Genomic DNA, 21,764 nt, shown 5'->3' with positions numbered 1-21,764 from the left:
ATCAGAATGCTCCATGGCCATCTCATCACAATGCTCCATGCCCTTGTCATCACAATGCTCCAAGAACCCTGTAATCACAATGCTCCATGCCCCTTTTCATCTCAATGCTCGAAGAACCTTGTCATCACAATGCAACATGTCCATCATCATATTGCTTCACGCTATTGTAATCAAAATGAAATCAAAATGCTCCATGACATCTGCCATCACAATGCTCTGAACCCTTGGGATCACAATGTTCCATAACACTTTTCATCACAACGCCCCATGACGCTCGTCATCACCATTATCCATGGTCTTCTCATCACAATGCTCCATGCCCTTGTCATCACAAAGCTCCATGACGCATCTCATCAGAATCCTCCATGGCCTTCTCATCACAATGCTGCATGCCCTTGTCATCACAAAGCACCAAGACCCTTGTAACTACAATGCTCCATGCCCCTTTTCATCTCAAGGTTCCATGAACCCTGTCATCACAATGCACCCTGCCCATCATCATAGTGCTTCATGCTATTGTCATCAGAATGAACTCAAAATGCTCCATGACCTCTGTCATCACAAGGCTCCAATCCCTTTTGATCACAATGTTCCATAACACTTGTCCTCACAACGCCCCATGATGCTCGTCATCAAAATTATCCATGGTCTTCTCATCACAATGCTCCATGAGCTTTGGCATCACCATGCTCAATACACTTGTCATCACAATGGTCCCTGACACTTGATGTCAATATGCTCTTGGAACCCTGTCATGGCAAGGCTCCATGCCTTTTTCATCATAATGCTCATGCCCTATTCATCACAATGCTCCAAGACCACAGTAATCACAATGCTCCATGCCGCTTTTCGTGAGAATGCTCCATGAGACTTGTCATCACTTGGCTCCATGGTTTTCTCATTAAATGCTCCAGGACATTGTCATCACAATGCTCCATTCCCTTGTCATCACAATACTCCATGACACCTCTCATCACAATACTCCATGAACATTTTCAGCCCAATGCTCCATGACCTTATGATCACAATGCTCCATGACCCTTGTCATCACAATGCTCCATGACCACTCTCATCACAACGATCCATGACCCCTGACAACAAAATGATCCGTGACTCTTGTCATTAAAATTCTCCATAACACTTGTCAACACAATGATCCTTGGCCGTGTCATCCCAATGCTCCATGTACCCTGTAATCACAATGTTCCGTGATGTTTGTCATCACAGTGCTCCATGACACTTGTCATCAAAATGCTCCATGCCTTTGTCAGCAAAACGCTACATGCCCTTTTCATCACAATATTCCATGCGCTTGTCATCACATTCCTCCATTACCATTGTCATCACAATCCTACATGCATCTTGGGATCACATTGCTTCATGCCCTTGTCATCACAAAGATCCATGCCCCTTGAAATCAATATGATCCATGAACTCTGTCATCGCAATGCTCCAAACCCGTGTGATCACAATGTTCCATAAGACCTGTCATCACAACGCTCCATGATGCCTGTCATCACCATACTCCATGCCCTTGTCATCTCAATGCTCCATGACCTTTGTCATCACAATACTCAATACACTTGTCATCACAATGCTCCCTGACTCTTGGCTTCGGAATTCTCCTTGAATCCTGTCATGAATAGGATCCATGCCTTTTTCATCACAATGCTCGATTCACTTGTCATCACAATGCTCCATTTCCCCTGTAATCACAATGCTCCATGCCCCTTTTCATCTCAATGCTCCAAGACCCCTGTAATCACAATGCTGTATGCACTTGTCATCAAGGAGCTCCATGACGCATGTCAACAGTATTCTCCTTGGCCTTCTCATCACAATGCTCCATGCCCTTGTCATCACAATGCTCCAAGACCCCTGTCATAACAATGCGCCATGACACTTTCCATCTCAGTGCTCCATGAACCCTATCATCACAATGCACCATGCCCTTCATCATAATGCTTCATGATGTTGTCATCACAATGAACTCAAAATGCTCCATGAACTCTATCATCACAATGCTCCAAAACCTTGTGATCACAATCTTCCATAACACTTGTCATCACAACACCCCATGATGCTCATCATTCCAATTATCCATGGACTTCTCATCACAATGCTCCATGACCTTTGTCATTACAATGTGCAATTCACTTTACATCACAATGCTCCCTGACACTTGTCCTCAGTGTGCTCCTTGAACCCTGTCATGACAAGGCACCATGCCTTTTTCATCACAATCATGCATTCACTTTTCATCACAATGCTCCAAGATCCCGGTTATCACAAGGCTCCATGCCGCTTGTCATCACAGTGCTCCATGACACTTGTCATCACAATGCTCCCTGACACTTGTCGTCAGTATGCTCCTTGAACCCTGTCATGACAAGGCTCCATGCCTTTGTCATCACAATGATCCATGCCCTTTTCATCACAATGCTCCAAGATCCCTGTAATCACAATGCCTCTTGCCATTGTCATCACAAAGCTCCATGATGCATGTCATCAGAATGTTCCATGGACTTCTCATCACAATGCTCCATGCTCTTGTCATCACAATGCTCCAAGACAACTGTAATCACAATGCTCCATGCCCCTTTCCATCAGCTTGCTCCATGAGACTTGTCATCAAAAGACTCCATGGTCATCTCATCACAATGCTCCAGGATATTGTCACCACAATGTTCCATTCCCTTGTGTTCACAATGCTCCAAGAACATTTTCAGCCCAATCCTCCATGACCACTGTCATCACAACGCTCAATGACCCCTGACAACACAATGATCTGTGGCTCTTGTCATCAAAATGCTCCATGACTCTTCCAATCAAAATGGTCCATGCTCTTGTCATCCTAATGCTCTATGACCCCTGTTATCACAATGTTCCATGACACTTGTCATCACAATGTTCCATGCCTTTGTCAGCAAAATGCTACATGACCTTGTCATCACAGTGCTCCATGTGATTCTCATCACAATACTCCATTACCATTGTCATCACAATCCTCCCTGAAACGTGGGATCACATTGCTTCATGCCCTTGTCATCACAATGTTCCATGCTCCTTGAAACCAAAATGATCCATGACCTCTGTCATCACTAGGCTCCAAACACTTGTGATCACAATGTTCCATAACACACTCATCAGAATGCTCGATGATGCCTGTCATCACACTACTCCATGCCCTTGTCATCTCAATGATCCAAGATGTTTGTCATTACAATGCTCAAAACAATTGTCATCTGACAATGTTCCATGACACCTGTCATCACCATGCTACATGCCCATATCATCACAATGCTCCATGAGACCTGACCTCACAATGTTCCATAACACCTGTCATCACAATGCTCCCTGCCCTACTCATCACAATGCACCATGCCCTTGTCATCAAACTGCTCCATGACATTTGTTATCACACAGCTCCATGACCCTTGGCATCACAATGCTCCATGCCATTGTCATCACAATGCTCCCTGAAACATCTCATCATATTGCTCCATGCCCTTGTCATCACAAATCTCCATGACGCTTGTCATCACAATTCTCGATGCCCTTCTCATCACAATGCTCCATGCCCATGTCATTACAATCCTCCATGACCCATGTATCACAGTGTTCCGAGCCCTTGTCTTCACAATGCTCCATACCCACTGTCATCACAATAATCCATGCAATTTTATAGACCTATGTTCCGTGCCCTTTTCATCACAATGATCCATTACCCCCGTCATAACAATGCTCCATGACCCCTGCCATCATAATGTCCCACGGCCTTCTCCTCACAAGGCTCCATGACCCTTGTCATCACAATGCTCCAAGACACCTGTAATCACAATGGTCCATGCCCTTGTCATCACAAAACACCATGACACAAATCATGAGAATGCTCCATGGTCTCCTCATCACAATGCTCCTTGCTCTTGTCATTACAATGCTCCTGGACCCTGTAATCACAATGCTCCATGCCTCTTTCCTTCAGAATGCTCCATTAGACTTGTCATCACAAGGCTCCATGGTCTTCTCATCACAATGCTCCAGGACCTTGTCATCACAATGCTCCATTCCCTTGCTATCAAAAGGATCCATGACCCCTGTCACCACAATACTCCATGAATATTTTCAGCCCAATGCTCCATGACCTTCTCATCACAATGCTCCATGACACCTGTCATCACAGTGATCCATGATCTCTGTCATCACAATGCTCAAGAGAGTTGTCATCACAATGCTCCCTGACACTCGTCATCAGAATGCTCCTTGAAACATGTCATGAAAAGGCTCCAAGCACTTTTCATCACAATGCTCCATGCTCTTGTCATCACAATGCTCCTATACCCCTGTAATCACAATGCTCCAGGCCCCTTTTCATCTCAATGCTCCATTACACCTGTCATCACAATGGACCATGCCCATCATCATAATGCTTCAGGCTATTGTCATCACAAGGAAATCAAAATGATCCATGACCTCTGTCATCACAAAGCTCCTAGACCCCTGTCATCACAATGCTCCATGCCCCTTTTCATCTCAATGCTCCATGAACCTTGTCATCACAAAGTTGCATGCCCTTGTCAGCACAGTGCTCCATGACCCATGGCATCAAAATGTGACTTGTGCTTGTCATCACAATGCTCCACAGCCTTGTCATCACAATGTTCCATAAACCTTGTCATCACAATGCTCCCTGCTCTTCCCATCACAATGCCCCATGCCCTTGTAATCAAAATGCTCCATAACATTTGGCATCACAATAATCCATGAAACTTGTCAGACCAATGCTCCATGTCCCTTGTCATCACAATTCTCTACATCTTTGTCATCACAATGCTCCATGACACTTCTCATCACAATGTTACATGCTCTTGTCATCACAATTCTCCATGCCCTTGTCGTTACAATCCTACATGACCCATGTATCACAGTGTTCCGTGCCCTTGTCATCACAATGCTCCATGCCCACTCTCATCCCAATAATCCATGAAACTTTTCAGACCAATGCTCCATGCCCTTGTCATCACAATGCTCCATTGCCACTGTCATAACAATGCTCCATGACCCCAGCCATCACAATGTTCCACGGCCTTCTTATCACAAGGCTCCATAACCCTTGTAATCAAAATGCTCTAAGACCACTTTTACAACAATGCTTCATGCCCTTGTCATCAAAATCTCCATGACACAAGTCATCAGAATGCTCCATGGCCATCTCATCACAATGCTCCATGCCCTTGTCATCACAATGCTCCAAGAACCCTGTAATCACAATGCTCCATGCCCCTTTTCATCTCAATGCTCGAAGAACCTTGTCATCACAATGCAACATGTCCATCATCATATTGCTTCACGCTATTGTAATCAAAATGAAATCAAAATGCTCCATGATATCTGCCATCACAATGCTCTGAACCCTTGGGATCACAATGTTCCATAACACTTTTCATCACAACGCCCCATGACGCTCGTCATCACCATTATCCATGGTCTTCTCATCACAATGCTCCATGCTCTTGTCATCACAAAGCTCCATGACGCATCTCATCAGAATCCTCCATGGCCTTCTCATCACAATGCTGCATGCCCTTGTCATCACAAAGCACCAAGACCCTTGTAACTACAATCCTCCATGACCCTTTTCATCTCAATGTTCCATGAACCCTGTCATCACAATGCACCCTGCCCATCATCATAGTGCTTCATGCTATTGTCATCAGAATGAACTCAAAATGCTCCATGACCTCTGTCATCACAAGGCTCCAATCCCTTGTGATCACAATGTTCCATAACACTTGTCCTCACAACGCCCCATGACGCTCGTCATCAAAATTATCCATGGTCTTCTCATCACAATGCTCCATGAGCTTTGGCATCACCATGCTCAATACACTTGTCATCACAATGGTCCCTGACACTTGATGTCAATATGCTCTTGGAACCCTGTCATGGCAAGGCTCCATGCCTTTTTCATCACAATGCTCCATGCCCTATTCATCACAATGCTCCAAGACCACAGTAATCACAATGCTCCATGCCGCTTTTCGTGAGAATGCTCCATGAGACTTGTCATCACATGGCTCCATGGTCTTCTCAATAAATGCTCCAGGACATTGTCATCACAATGCTCCATTCCCTTGTCATCACAATGCTCCATGACACCTCTCATCACAATACTCCATGAACATTTTCAGCCCAATGCTCCATGACCTTATGATCACAATGCTCCATGACCCTTGTCATCACAATGCTCCATGACCACTCTCATCACAACGATCCATGACCCCTGACAACACAATGATCCGTGACTCTTGTCATCAAAATTATCCATAACACTTGTCAACACAATGATCCTTGGCCGTGTCATCCCAATGCTCCATGAACCCTGTAATCACAATGCTCCGTGATGTTTGTCATCACAGTGCTCCATGACACTTGTCATCAAAATGCTCCATGCCTTTGTCAGCAAAACGCTACATGACCTTTTCATCACAATATTCCATGCGCTTGTCATCACATTCCTCCATTACCATTGTCATCACAATCCTACATGCATCTTGGGATCACATTGCTTCATGCCCTTGTCATCACAAAGATCCATGCTCCTTGAAATCAATATGATCCATGAACTCTGTCATCGCAATGCTCCAAACCCGTGTGATCACAATGTTCCATAAGACTTGTCATCACAACGCTCCATGATGCCTGTCATCACCATACTCCATGCCCTTGTCATCTCAATGCTCCATGACCTTTGTCATCACAATACTCAATACACTTGTCATCACAATGCTCCCTGACACTTGTCTTCGGAATGCTCCTTGAATCCTGTCATGAATAGGATCCATGCCTTTTTCATCACAATGCTCGATTCACTTGTCATCACAATGCTCCATTACCCCTGTAATCACAATGCTCCATGCCCCTTTTCATCTCAATGCTCCAAGACCCCTGTAATCACAATGCTGTATGCACTTGTCATCAAGGAGCTCCATGACGCATGTCATCAGTATTCTCCTTGGCCTTCTCATCACAATGCTCCATGCCCTTGTCATCGCAATGCTCCAAGACCCCTGTCATAACAATGCGCCAGGACACTTTTCATCTCAGTGCTCCATGAACCCTATCATCACAATGCACCATGCCCTTCATCATAATGCTTCATGATGTTGTCATCACAATGAACTCAAAATGCTCCATGACCTCTATCATCACAATGCTCCAAACCCTTGTGATCACAATCTTCCATAACACTTGTCATCACAACACCCCATGACGCTCGTCATCCCAATTATCCATGGACTTCTCATCACAATGCTCCATGTCATTTGTCATTACAATGCGCAATACACTTTACATCACAATGCTCCCTGACACTTGTCGTCAGTGTGCTCCTTGAACCCTGTCATGACAAGGCACCATGCCCTTTTCATCACAAAGATGCATTCACTTTTCATCACAGTGCTCCAAGATCCCGGTCATCACAAGGCTCCATGACGCTTGTCATCACAGTGCTCCATGACACTTGTCATCACAATGCTCCCTGACACTTGTCATCAGTATGCTCCTTGGACCCTGTCATGACAAGGCTCCATGCCTTTGTCATCACAATGATCCATGCCCTTTTCATCACAATGCTCCAAGATCCCTGTAATCACAATGCCTCTTGCCATTGTCATCACAAAGCTCCATGATGCATGTCATCAGAATGTTCCATGGACTTCTCATTACAATGCTCCATGCTCTTGTCATCACAATGCTCCAAGACAACTGTAATCACAATGCTCCATGCCCATTTCCATCAGCTTGCTCCATGAGACTTGTCATCAAAAGACTCCATGGTCATGTCATCACAATGCTCCAGGATATTGTCACCACAATGCTCCATACCCTTGTGTTCACAATGCTCCAAGAACATTTTCAGCCCAATCCTCCATGACCACTGTCATCACAACGCTCAATGAACCCTGACAACACAATGATCTGTGGCTCTTGTCATCAAAATGCTCCATGACTCTTCTCATCAAAATGGTCCATGCTCTTGTCATCCAAATGCTCTATGACCCCTGTTATCACAATGTTCCATGACACTTGTCATCAAAATGCTCCAAGCCTTTGTCAGCAAAATGCTACATGACCTTGTCATCACAGTGCTCCATGTGATTCTCATCACAATATTCCATTACCATTGTCATCACAATCCTCTCTGAAATTTGGGATCACATTGCTTCATGCCCTTGTCATCACAATGTTCCATGCTCCTTGAAATCAAAATGATCCATGACCTCTGTCATCACTAGGCTCCAAAACCTTGTGATCACAATGTTCCATAACACACTCATCAGAATGCTCGATGATGCCTGTCATCACACTACTCCATGCCCTTGTCATCTCAATGATCCAAGATGTTTGTCATTACAATGCTCAAAACAATTGTCATCTGACAATGTTCCATGACACCTGTCATCACCATGCTACATGCCCATATCATCACAATGCTCCATGAGCCCTGACATCACAATGTTCCATAACACCTGTCATCACAATGCTCCCTGCCCTACTCATCACAATGCACCATGCCCTTGTCATCAAACTGCTCCATGACATTTGTTATCACACAGCTCCATGACCCTTGGCATCACAATGCTCCATGCCATTGTCATCACAATGCTCCCTGAAACATCTCATCATATTGCTCCATGCCCTTGTCATCACAAATCTCCATGACGATTGTCATCACAATTCTCGATGCCCTTCTCATCACAATGCTCCATGCCCATGTCATTACAATCCTCCATGACCCATGTATCACAGTGTTCCGAGCCCTTGTCTTCACAATGCTCCATACCCACTGTCATCACAATAATCCATGCAATTTTATAGACCTATGTTCCGTGCCCTTTTCATCACAATGATCCATTACCCCCGTCATAACAATGCTCCATGACCACTGCCATCATAATGTCCAACAGCATTCTCCTCACAAGGCTCCATGACCCTTGTCATCACAATGCTCCAAGACACCTGTCATCACAATGGTCCATGCCGTTGTCATCACAAAACACCATGACACAAATCATGAGAATGCTCCATGGTCTTCTCATCACAATGCTCCTTGCTCTTGTCATTACAATGCTCCAGGACCCTGTAATCACAATGCTCCATGCCTCTTTCCTTCAGAATGCTCCATTAGACTTGTCATCACAAGGCTCCATGGTCTTCTCATTACAATGCTCCAGGACCTTGTCATCACAATGCTCCATTCCCTTGCTATCAAAAGGATCCATGACCCCTGTCACCACAGTACTCCATGAATATTTTCAGCCCAATGCTCCATGACCTTCTCATCACAATGCTCCATGACACCTGTCATCACAGTGATCCATGATCTCTGTCATCACAATGCTCCCTGACACTCGTCATCAGAATGCTCCTTGAAACTTGTCATGAAAAGGCTCCAAGCACTTTTCATCACAATGCTCCATGCTCTTGTCATCACAATGCTCCTATACCCATGTAATCACAATGCTCCATGCCCCTTTTCATCTCAATGCTCCATTACACCTGTCATCACAGTGGACCATGCCCATCATCATAATGCTTCAGGCTATTGTCATCACAAGGAAATCAAAATGATCCATTACCTCTGTCATCACAAAGCTCCTAGACCCCTGTCATCACAATGCTCCATGCCCCTTTTCCTCTCAATGCTCCATGAACCTTGTCATCACAATGTTGCATGCCCTTGTCAGCACAGTGCTCCATGACCCATGGCATCAAACTGTGACTTGTGCTTGTCATCACAATGCTCCACAGCCTTGTCATCACAATGCTCCATAAACCTTGTCATCACAATGCTCCCTGCTCTTCCCATCACAATGCCCATGCCCTTGTCATCAAAATGCTCCATGACACTTGTCATCACAATAATCCATGAAACCTGTCAGACCAATGCTCCATGCTCTGGTCATCACAATGCTCCATGTCCCTTGTCATCACAATTCTCTACATCTTTGTCATCACAATGCTCCATGACACTTCTCATCACAATGTTACATGCTCTTGTCATCACAATTCTCCATGCCCTTGTCGTTACAATCCTACATGACCCATGTATCACAGTGTTCCGTGCCCTTGTCATCACAATGCTCCATGCCCACTCTCATCCCAATAATCCATGAAACTTTTCAGACCAATGCTCCATGCCCTTGTCATCACAATGCTCCATTGCCACTGTCATAACAATGCTCCATGACCCCAGCCATCACAATGTTCCACGGCCTTCTTATCACAAGGCTCCATAACCCTTGTAATCAAAATGCTCTAAGACCACTGTTACAACAATGCTTCATGCCCTTGTCATCAAAATCTCCATGACACAAGTCATCAGAATGCTCCATGGCCATCTCATCACAATGCTCCATGCCCTTGTCATCACAATGCTCCAAGAACCCTGTAATCACAATGCTCCATGCCCCTTTTCATCTCAATGCTCGAAGAACCTTGTCATCACAATGCAACATGTCCATCATCATATTGCTTCACGCTATTGTAATCAAAATGAAATCAAAATGCTCCATGACATCTGCCATCACAATGCTCTGAACCCTTGGGATCACAATGTTCCATAACACTTTTCATCACAACGCCCCATGACGCTCGTCATCACCATTATCCATGGTCTTCTCATCACAATGCTCCATGCCCTTGTCATCACAAAGCTCCATGACGCATCTCATCAGAATCCTCCATGGCCTTCTCATCACAATGCTGCATGCCCTTGTCATCACAAAGCACCAAGACCCTTGTAACTACAATCCTCCATGACCCTTTTCATCTCAATGTTCCATGAACCCTGTCATCACAATGCACCCTGCCCATCATCATAGTGCTTCATGCTATTGTCATCAGAATGAACTCAAAATGCTCCATGACCTCTGTCATCACAAGGCTCCAATCACTTGTGATCACAATGTTCCATAACACTTGTCCTCACAACGCCCCATGATGCTCGTCATCAAAATTATCCATGGTCTTCTCATCACAATGCTCCATGAGCTTTGGCATCACCATGCTCAATACACTTGTCATCACAATGGTCCCTGACACTTGATGTCAATATGCTCTTGGAACCCTGTCATGGCAAGGCTCCATGCCTTTTTCATCACAATGCTCCATGCCCTATTCATCACAATGCTCCAAGACCACAGTAATCACAATGCTCCATGCCGCTTTTCGTGAGAATGCTCCATGAGACTTGTCATCACATGGCTCCATGGTCTTCTCATTAAATGCTCCAGGACATTGTCATCACAATGCTCCATTCCCTTGTCATCACAATGCTCCATGACACCTCTCATCACAATACTCCATGAACATTTTCAGCCCAATGCTCCATGACCTTATGATCACAATGCTCCATGACCCTTGTCATCACAATGCTCCATGACCACTCTCATCACAACGATCCATGACCCCTGACAACACAATGATCCGTGACTCTTGTCATCAAAATTCTCCATAACACTTGTCAACACAATGATCCTTGGCCGTGTCATCCCAATGCTCCATGAACCCTGTAATCACAATGCTCCGTGATGTTTGTCATCACAGTGCTCCATGACACTTGTCATCAAAATGCTCCATGCCTTTGTCAGCAAAACGCTACATGACCTTTTCATCACAATATTCCATGCGCTTGTCATCACATTCCTCCATTACCATTGTCATCACAATCCTACATGCATCTTGGGATCACATTGCTTCATGCCCTTGTCATCACAAAGATCCATGCTCCTTGAAATCAATATGATCCATGAACTCTGTCATCGCAATGCTCCAAACCCGTGTGATCACAATGTTCCATAAGACTTGTCATCACAACGCTCCATGATGCATGTCATCACCATACTCCATGCCCTTGTCATCTCAATGCTCCATGACCTTTGTCATCACAATACTCAATACACTTGTCATCACAATGCTCCCTGACACTTGTCTTCGGAATGCTCCTTGAATCCTGTCATGAATAGGATCCATGCCTTTTTCATCACAATGCTCGATTCACTTGTCATCACAATGCTCCATTACCCCTGTAATCACAATGCTCCATGCCCCTTTTCATCTCAATGCTCCAAGACCCCTGTAATCACAATGCTGTATGCACTTGTCATCAAGGAGCTCCATGACGCATGTCATCAGTATTCTCCTTGGCCTTCTCATCACAATGCTCCATGCCCTTGTCATCACAATGCTCCAAGACCCCTGTCATAACAATGCTCCATGACACTTTTCATCTCAGTGCTCCATGAACCCTACCACCACAATGCACCATGCCCTTCGATATAATGCTTCATGATTTTGTCATCACAATGAACTCAAAATGCTCCATGACCTCTGTCATCACAATGCTCCAAACCCTTCTGATCACAATCTTCCATAACACTTGTCATCACAACACCCCATGACGCTCATGATCCCAATTATCCATGGACTTCTCATCACAATGCTCCATGACGTTTGTCATTACAATGCGCAATACACTTTACATCACAATGCTCCCTGACACTTGTCGTCAGTGTGCTCCTTGAACCCTGTCATGACAAGGCACCATGCCTTTTTCATCACAATGATGCATTCACTTTTCATCACAATGCTCCAAGATCCCGGTCATCACAAGGTTCCATGACGCTTGTCATCACAGTGCTCCATGACACTTGTCATCACAATGCTCCCTGACACTTGTCATCAGTATGCTCCTTGGACCCTGTCATGACAAGGCTCCATGCCTTTGTCATCACAATGATCCATGCCCTTTTCATCACAATGCTCCAAGATCCCTGTAATCACAATGCCTCTTTCCATTGTCATCACAAAGCTCCGTGATGCATGTCATCAGAATGTTCCATGGACTTCTCATCACAATGCTCCATGCTCTTGTCATTACAATGCTCCAAGACAACTTTAATCACAATGTTCCATGCCCCTTTCCATCAGCTTGCTCCATGAGAATTGTCATCAAAAGACTCCATGGTCATCTCATCACAATGCTCCAGGATATTGTCACCACAATGCTCCATTCCCTTGTGTTCACAATGCTCCAAGAACATTTTCAGCCCAATCCTCCATGACCACTGTCATCACAACGCTCAATGACCCCTGACAACACAATGATCTGTGGCTCTTGTCATCAAAATGCTCCATGACTCTTCTCATCAAAATGGTCCATGCTCTTGTCATCCTAATGCTCTATGACCCCTGTTATCACAATGTTCCATGACACTTGTCATCACAATGCTCCATGCCTTTGTCAGCAAAATGCTACATGACCTTGTCATCACAGTGTTCCATGTTATTCTCATCACAATACTCCATTACCATTGTCATCACAATCTATCCTGAAAATTGGGATCACATTGCTTCATGCCCTTGTCATCACAATGTTCCATGCTCCTTGAAACCAAAATGATCCATGACCTCTGTCATCACTAGGCTCCAAACCCTTGTGATCACAATGTTCCATAACACACTCATCAGAATGCTCGATGATGCCTGTCATCACACTACTCCATGCCCTTGTCATCTCAATGATCCAAGATGTTTGTCATTACAATGCTCAAAACAATTGTCATCTGACAATGTTCCATGACACCTGTCATCACCATGCTACATGCCCATATCATCACAATGCTCCATGAGACCTGACATCACAATGTTCCATAACACCTGTCATCACAATGCTCCCTGCCCTACTCATCACAATGCACCATGCCCTTGTCATCAAACTGCTCCATGACATTTGTTATCACACAGCTCCATGACCCTTGGCATCACAATGCTCCATGCCATTGTCATCACAATGCTCCCTGAAACATCTCATCATATTGCTCCATGCCCTTGTCATCACAAATCTCCATGACGCTTGTCATCACAATTCTCGATGCCCTTCTCATCACAATGCTCCATGCCCATGTCATTACAATCCTCCATGACCCATGTATCACAGTGTTCCGAGCCCTTGTCTTCACAATGCTCCATACCCACTGTCATCACAATAATCCATGCAATTTTATAGACCTATGTTCCGTGCCCTTTTCATCACAATGATCCATTACCCCCGTCATAACAAGGCTCCATGACCCCTGCCATCATAATGTCCCACGGCCTTCTCCTCACAAGGCTCCATGACCCTTGTCATCACAATGCTCCAAGACACCTGTAATCACAATGGTCCATGCCCTTGTCATCACAAAACACCATGACACAAATCATGAGAATGCTCCATGGTCTCCTCATCACAATGCTCCTTGATCTTGTCATTACAATGCTCCTGGACCCTGTAATCACAATGCTCCATGCCTCTTTCCTTCAGAATGCTCCATTAGACTTGTCATCACAAGGCTCCATGGTCTTCTCATCACAATGCTCCAGGACCTTGTCATCACAATGCTCCATTCCCTTGCTATCAAAAGGATCCATGACCCCTGTCACCACAATACTCCATGAATATTTTCAGCCCAATGCTCCATGACCTTCTCATCACAATGCTCCATGACACCTGTCATCACAGTGATCCATGATCTCTGTCATCACAATGCTCAAGAGAGTTGTCATCACAATGCTCCCTGACACTCGTCATCAGAATGCTCCTTGAAACATGTCATGAAAAGGCTCCAAGCACTTTTCATCACAATGCTCCATGCTCTTGTCATCACAATGCTCCTATACCCCTGTAATCACAATGCTCCATGCCCCTTTTCATCTCAATGCTCCATTACACCTGTCATCACAATGGACCATGCCCATCATCATAATGCTTCAGGCTATTGTCATCACAAGGAAATCAAAATGATCCATGACCTCTGTCATCACAAAGCTCCTAGACCCCTGTCATCACAATGCTCCATGCCCCTTTTCCTCTCAATGCTCCATGAACCTTGTCATCACAAAGTTGCATGCCCTTGTCAGCACAGTGCTCCATGACCCATGGCATCAAAATGTGACTTGTGCTTGTCATCACAATGCTCCACAGCCTTGTCATCACAATGCTCCATAAACCTTGTCATCACAATGCTCCCTGCTCTTCCCATCACAATGCCCCATGCCCTTGTCATCAAAATGCTCCATGACACTTGTCATCACAATAATCCATGAAACCTGTCAGACCAATGCTCCATGCTCTGGTCATCACAATGCTCCATGTCCCTTGTCATCACAATTCTCTACATCTTTGTCATCACAATGCTCCATGACACTTCTCATCACAATGTTACATGCTCTTGTCATCACAATTCTCCATGCCCTTGTCGTTACAATCCTACATGACCCATGTATCACAGTGTTCCGTGCCCTTGTCATCACAATGCTCCATGCCCACTCTCATCCCAATAATCCATGAAACTTTTCAGACCAATGCTCCATGCCCTTGTCATCACAATGCTCCATTGCCACTGTCATAACAATGCTCCATGACCCCAGCCATCACAGTGTTCCACGGCCTTCTTATCACAAGGCTCCATAACCCTTGTAATCAAAATGCTCTAAGACCACTGTTACAACAATGCTTCATGCCCTTGTCATCAAAATCTCCATGACACAAGTCATCAGAATGCTCCATGGCCATCTCATCACAATGCTCCATGCCCTTGTCATCACAATGCTCCAAGAACCCTGTAATCACAATGCTCCATGCCCCTTTTCATCTCAATGCTCGAAGAACCTTGTCATCACAATGCAACATGTCCATCATCATATTGCTTCACGCTATTGTAATCAAAATGAAATCAAAATGCTCCATGACATCTGCCATCACAATGCTCTGAACCCTTGGGATCACAATGTTCCATAACACTTTTCATCACAACGCCCCATGACGCTCGTCATCACCATTATCCATGGTCTTCTCATCACAATGCTCCATGCCCTTGTCATCACAAAGCTCCATGACGCATCTCATCAGAATCCTCCATGGCCTTCTCATCACAATGCTGCATGCCCTTGTCATCACAAAGCACCAAGACCCTTGTAACTACAATGCTCCATGCCCCTTTTCATCTCAAGGTTCCATGAACCCTGTCATCACAATGCACCCTGCCCATCATCATAGTGCTTCATGCTATTGTCATCAGAATGAACTCAAAATGCTCCATGACCTCTGTCATCACAAGGCTCCAATCCCTTTTGATCACAATGTTCCATAACACTTGTCCTCACAACGCCCCATGACGCTCGTCATCAAAATTATCCATGGTCTTCTCATCACAATGCTCCATGAGCTTTGGCATCACCATGCTCAATACACTTGTCATCACAATGGTCCCTGACACTTGATGTCAATATGCTCTTGGAACCCTGTCATGGCAAGGCTCCATGCCTTTTTCATCATAATGCTCATGCCCTATTCATCACAATGCTCCAAGACCACAGTAATCACAATGCTCCATGCCGATTTTCGTGAGAATGCTCCATGAGACTTGTCATCACTTGGCTCCATGGTCTTCTCATTAAATGCTCCAGGACATTGTCATCACAATGCTCCATTCCCTTGTCATCACAATACTCCATGACACCTCTCATCACAATACTCCATGAACATTTTCAGCCCAATGCTCCATGACCTTATGATCACAATGCTCCATGACCCTTGTCATCACAATGCTCCATGACCACTCTCATCACAACGATCCATGACCCCTGACAACACAATGATCCGTGACTCTTGTCATTAAAATTCTCCATAACACTTGTCAACACAATGATCCTTGGCCGTGTCATCCCAATGCTCCATGAACCCTGTAATCACAATGTTCCGTGATGTTTGTCATCACAGTGCTCCATGACACTTGTCATCAAAATGCTCCATGCCTTTGTCAGCAAAACGCTACATGCCCTTTTCATCACAATATTCCATGCGCTTGTCATCACATTCCTCCATTACCATTGTCATCACAATCCTACATGCATCTTGGGATCACATTGCTTCATGCCCTTGTCATCACAAAGATCCATGCCCCTTGAAATCAATATGATCCATGAACTCTGTCATCGCAATGCTCCAAACCCGTGTGATCACAATGTTCCATAAGACCTGTCATCACAACGCTCCATGATGCCTGTCATCACCATACTCCATGCCCTTGTCATCTCAATGCTCCATGACCTTTGTCATCACAATACTCAATACACTTGTCATCACAATGCTCCCTGACTCTTGGCTTCGGAATTCTCCTTGAATCCTGTCATGAATAGGATCCATGCCTTTTTCATCACAATGCTCGATTCACTTGTCATCACAATGCTCCATTTCCCCTGTAATCACAATGCTCCATGCCCCTTTTCATCTCAATGCTCCAAGACCCCTGTAATCACAATGCTGTATGCACTTGTCATCAAGGAGCTCCATGACGCATGTCAACAGTATTCTCCTTGGCCTTCTCATCACAATGCTCCATGCCCTTGTCATCACAATGCTCCATGACGCTTGTCATCACAATTCTCGATGCCCTTCTCATCACAATGCTCCATGCCCATGTCATTACAATCCTCCATGACCCATGTATCACAGTGTTCCGAGCCCTTGTCTTCACAATGCTCCATACCCACTGTCATCACAATAATCCATGCAATTTTATAGACCTATGTTCCGTGCCCTTTTCATCACAATGATCCATTACCCCCGTCATAACAAGGCTCCATGACCCCTGCCATCATAATGTCCCACGGCCTTCTCCTCACAAGGCTCCATGACCCTTGTCATCACAATGCTCCAAGACACCTGTAATCACAATGGTCCATGCCCTTGTCATCACAAAACACCATGACACAAATCATGAGAATGCTCCATGGTCTCCTCATCACAATGCTCCTTGCTCTTGTCATTACAATGCTCCTGGACCCTGTAATCACAATGCTCCATGCCTCTTTCCTTCAGAATGCTCCATTAGACTTGTCATCACAAGGCTCCATGGTCTTCTCATCACAATGCTCCAGGACCTTGTCATCACAATGCTCCATTCCCTTGCTATCAAAAGGATCCATGACCCCTGTCACCACAATACTCCATGAATATTTTCAGCCCAATGCTCCATGACCTTCTCATCACAATGCTCCATGACACCTGTCATCACAGTGATCCATGATCTCTGTCATCACAATGCTCAAGAGAGTTGTCATCACAATGCTCCCTGACACTCGTCATCAGAATGCTCCTTGAAACATGTCATGAAAAGGCTCCAAGCACTTTTCATCACAATGCTCCATGCTCTTGTCATCACAATGCTCCTATACCCCTGTAATCACAATGCTCCATGCCCCTTTTCATCTCAATGCTCCATTACACCTGTCATCACAATGGACCATGCCCATCATCATAATGCTTCAGGCTATTGTCATCACAAGGAAATCAAAATGATCCATGACCTCTGTCATCACAAAGCTCCTAGACCCCTGTCATCACAATGCTCCATGCCCCTTTTCCTCTCAATGCTCCATGAACCTTGTCATCACAAAGTTGCATGCCCTTGTCAGCACAGTGCTCCATGACCCATGGCATCAAAATGTGACTTGTGCTTGTCATCACAATGCTCCACAGCCTTGTCATCACAATGCTCCATAAACCTTGTCATCACAATGCTCATTGCTCTTCCCATCACAATGCCCCATGCCCTTGTCATCAAAATGCTCCATGACACTTGTCATCACAATAATCCATGAAACCTGTCAGACCAATGCTCCATGCTCTGGTCATCACAATGCTCCATGTCCCTTGTCATCACAATTCTCTACATCTTTGTCATCACAATGCTCCATGACACTTCTCATCACAATGTTACATGCTCTTGTCATCACAATTCTCCATGCCCTTGTCGTTACAATCCTACATGACCCATGTATCACAGTGTTCCGTGCCCTTGTCATCACAATGCTCCATGCCCACTCTCATCCCAATAATCCATGAAACTTTTCAGACCAATGCTCCATGCCCTTGTCATCACAATGCTCCATTGCCACTGTCATAACAATGCTCCATGACCCCAGCCATCACAATGTTCCACGGCCTTCTTATCACAAGGCTCCATAACCCTTGTAATCAAAATGCTCTAAGACCACTGTTACAACAATGCTTCATGCCCTTGTCATCAAAATCTCCATGACACAAGTCATCAGAATGCTCCATGGCCATCTCATCACAATGCTCCATGCCCTTGTCATCACAATGCTCCAAGAACCCTGTAATCACAATGATCCATGCCCCTTTTCATCTCAATGCTCGAAGAACCTTGTCATCACAATGCAACATGTCCATCATCATATTGCTTCACGCTATTGTAATCAAAATGAAATCAAAATGCTCCATGACATCTGCCATCACAATGCTCTGAACCCTTGGGATCACAATGTTCCATAACACTTTTCATCACAACGCCCCATGACGCTCGTCATCACCATTATCCATGGTCTTCTCATCACAATGCTCCATGCCCTTGTCATCACAAAGCTCCATGACGCATCTCATCAGAATCCTCCATGGCCTTCTCATCACAATGCTGCATGCCCTTGTCATCACAAAGCACCAAGACCCTTGTAACTACAATGCTCCATGACCCTTTTCATCTCAAGGTTCCATGAACCCTGTCATCACAATGCACCCTGCCCATCATCATAGTGCTTCATGCTATTGTCATCAGAATGAACTCAAAATGCTCCATGACCTCTGTCATCACAAGGCTCCAATCCCTTTTGATCACAATGTTCCATAACACTTGTCCTCACAACGCCCCATGACGCTCGTCATCAAAATTATCCATGGTCTTCTCATCACAATGCTCCATGAGCTTTGGCATCACCATGCTCAATACACTTGTCATCACAATGGTCCCTGACACTTGATGTCAATATGCTCTTGGAACCCTGTCATGGCAAGGCTCCATGCCTTTTTCATCATAATGCTCATGCCCTATTCATCACAATGCTCCAAGACCACAGTAATCACAATGCTCCATGCCGATTTTCGTGAGAATGCTCCATGAGACTTGTCATCACTTGGCTCCATGGTTTTCTCATTAAATGCTCCAGGACATTGTCATCACAATGCTCCATTCCCTTGTCATCACAATACTCCATGACACCTCTCATCACAATACTCCATGAACATTTTCAGCCCAATGCTCCATGACCTTATGATCACAATGCTCCATGACCCTTGTCATCACAATGCTCCATGACCACTCTCATCACAACGATCCATGACCCCTGACAACACAATGATCCGTGACTCTTGTCATTAAAATTCTCCATAACACTTGTCAACACAATGATCCTTGGCCGTGTCATCCCAATGCTCCATGAACCCTGTAATCACAATGTTCCGTGATGTTTGTCATCACAGTGCTCCATGACACTTGTCATCAAAATGCTCCATGCCTTTGTCAGCAAAACGCTACATGCCCTTTTCATCACAATATTCCATGCGCTTGTCATCACATTCCTCCATTACCATTGTCATCACAATCCTACATGCATCTTGGGATCACATTGCTTCATGCCCTTGTCATCACAAAGATCCATGCCCCTTGAAATCAATATGATCCATGAACTCTGTCATCGCAATGCTCCAAACCCGTGTGATCACAATGTTCCATAAGACCTGTCATCACAACGCTCCATGATGCCTGTCATCACCATACTCCATGCCCTTGTCATCTCAATGCTCCATGACCTTTGTCATCACAATACTCAATACACTTGTCATCACAATGCTCCCTGACTCTTGGCTTCGGAATTCTCCTTGAATCCTGTCATGAATAGGATCCATGCCTTTTTCATCACAATGCTCGATTCACTTGTCATCACAATGCTCCATTTCCCCTGTAATCACAATGCTCCATGCCCCTTTTCATCTCAATGCTCCAAGACCCCTGTAATCACAATGCTGTATGCACTTGTCATCAAGGAGCTCCATGACGCATGTCAACAGTATTCTCCTTGGCCTTCTCATCACAATGCTCCATGCCCTTGTCATCACAATGCTCCAAGACCCCTGTCATAACAATGCGCCATGACACTTTCCATCTCAGTGCTCCATGAACCCTATCATCACAATGCACCATGCCCTTCATCATAATGCTTCATGATGTTGTCATCACAATGAACTCAAAATGCTCCATGAACTCTATCATCACAATGCTCCAAACCCTTGTGATCACAATCTTCCATAACACTTGTCATCACAACACCCCATGATGCTCATCATTCCAATTATCCATGGACTTCTCATCACAATGCTCCATGACCTTTGTCATTACAATGTGCAATTCACTTTACATCACAATGCTCCCTGACACTTGTCGTCAGTGTGCTCCTTGAACCCTGTCATGACAAGGCACCATGCCTTTTTCATCACAATCATGCATTCACTTTTCATCACAATGCTCCAAGATCCCGGTTATCACAAGGCTCCATGCCGCTTGTCATCACAGTGCTCCATGACACTTGTCATCACAATGCTCCCTGACACTTGTCGTCAGTATGCTCCTTGAACCCTGTCATGACAAGGCTCCATGCCTTTGTCATCACAATGATCCATGCCCTTTTCATCACAATGCTCCAAGATCCCTGTAATCACAATGCCTCTTGCCATTGTCATCACAAAGCTCCATGATGCATGTCATCAGAATGTTCCATGGACTTCTCATCACAATGCTCCATGCTCTTGTCATCACAATGCTCCAAGACAACTGTAATCACAATGCTCCATGCCCCTTTCCATC

Source organism: Mesoplodon densirostris, chromosome Y (assembly GCF_025265405.1).
Source record: "Mesoplodon densirostris isolate mMesDen1 chromosome Y, mMesDen1 primary haplotype, whole genome shotgun sequence".
Lineage (NCBI taxonomy): Eukaryota > Metazoa > Chordata > Mammalia > Artiodactyla > Ziphiidae > Mesoplodon > Mesoplodon densirostris.
This window is presented reverse-complemented; position numbering follows the sequence as displayed.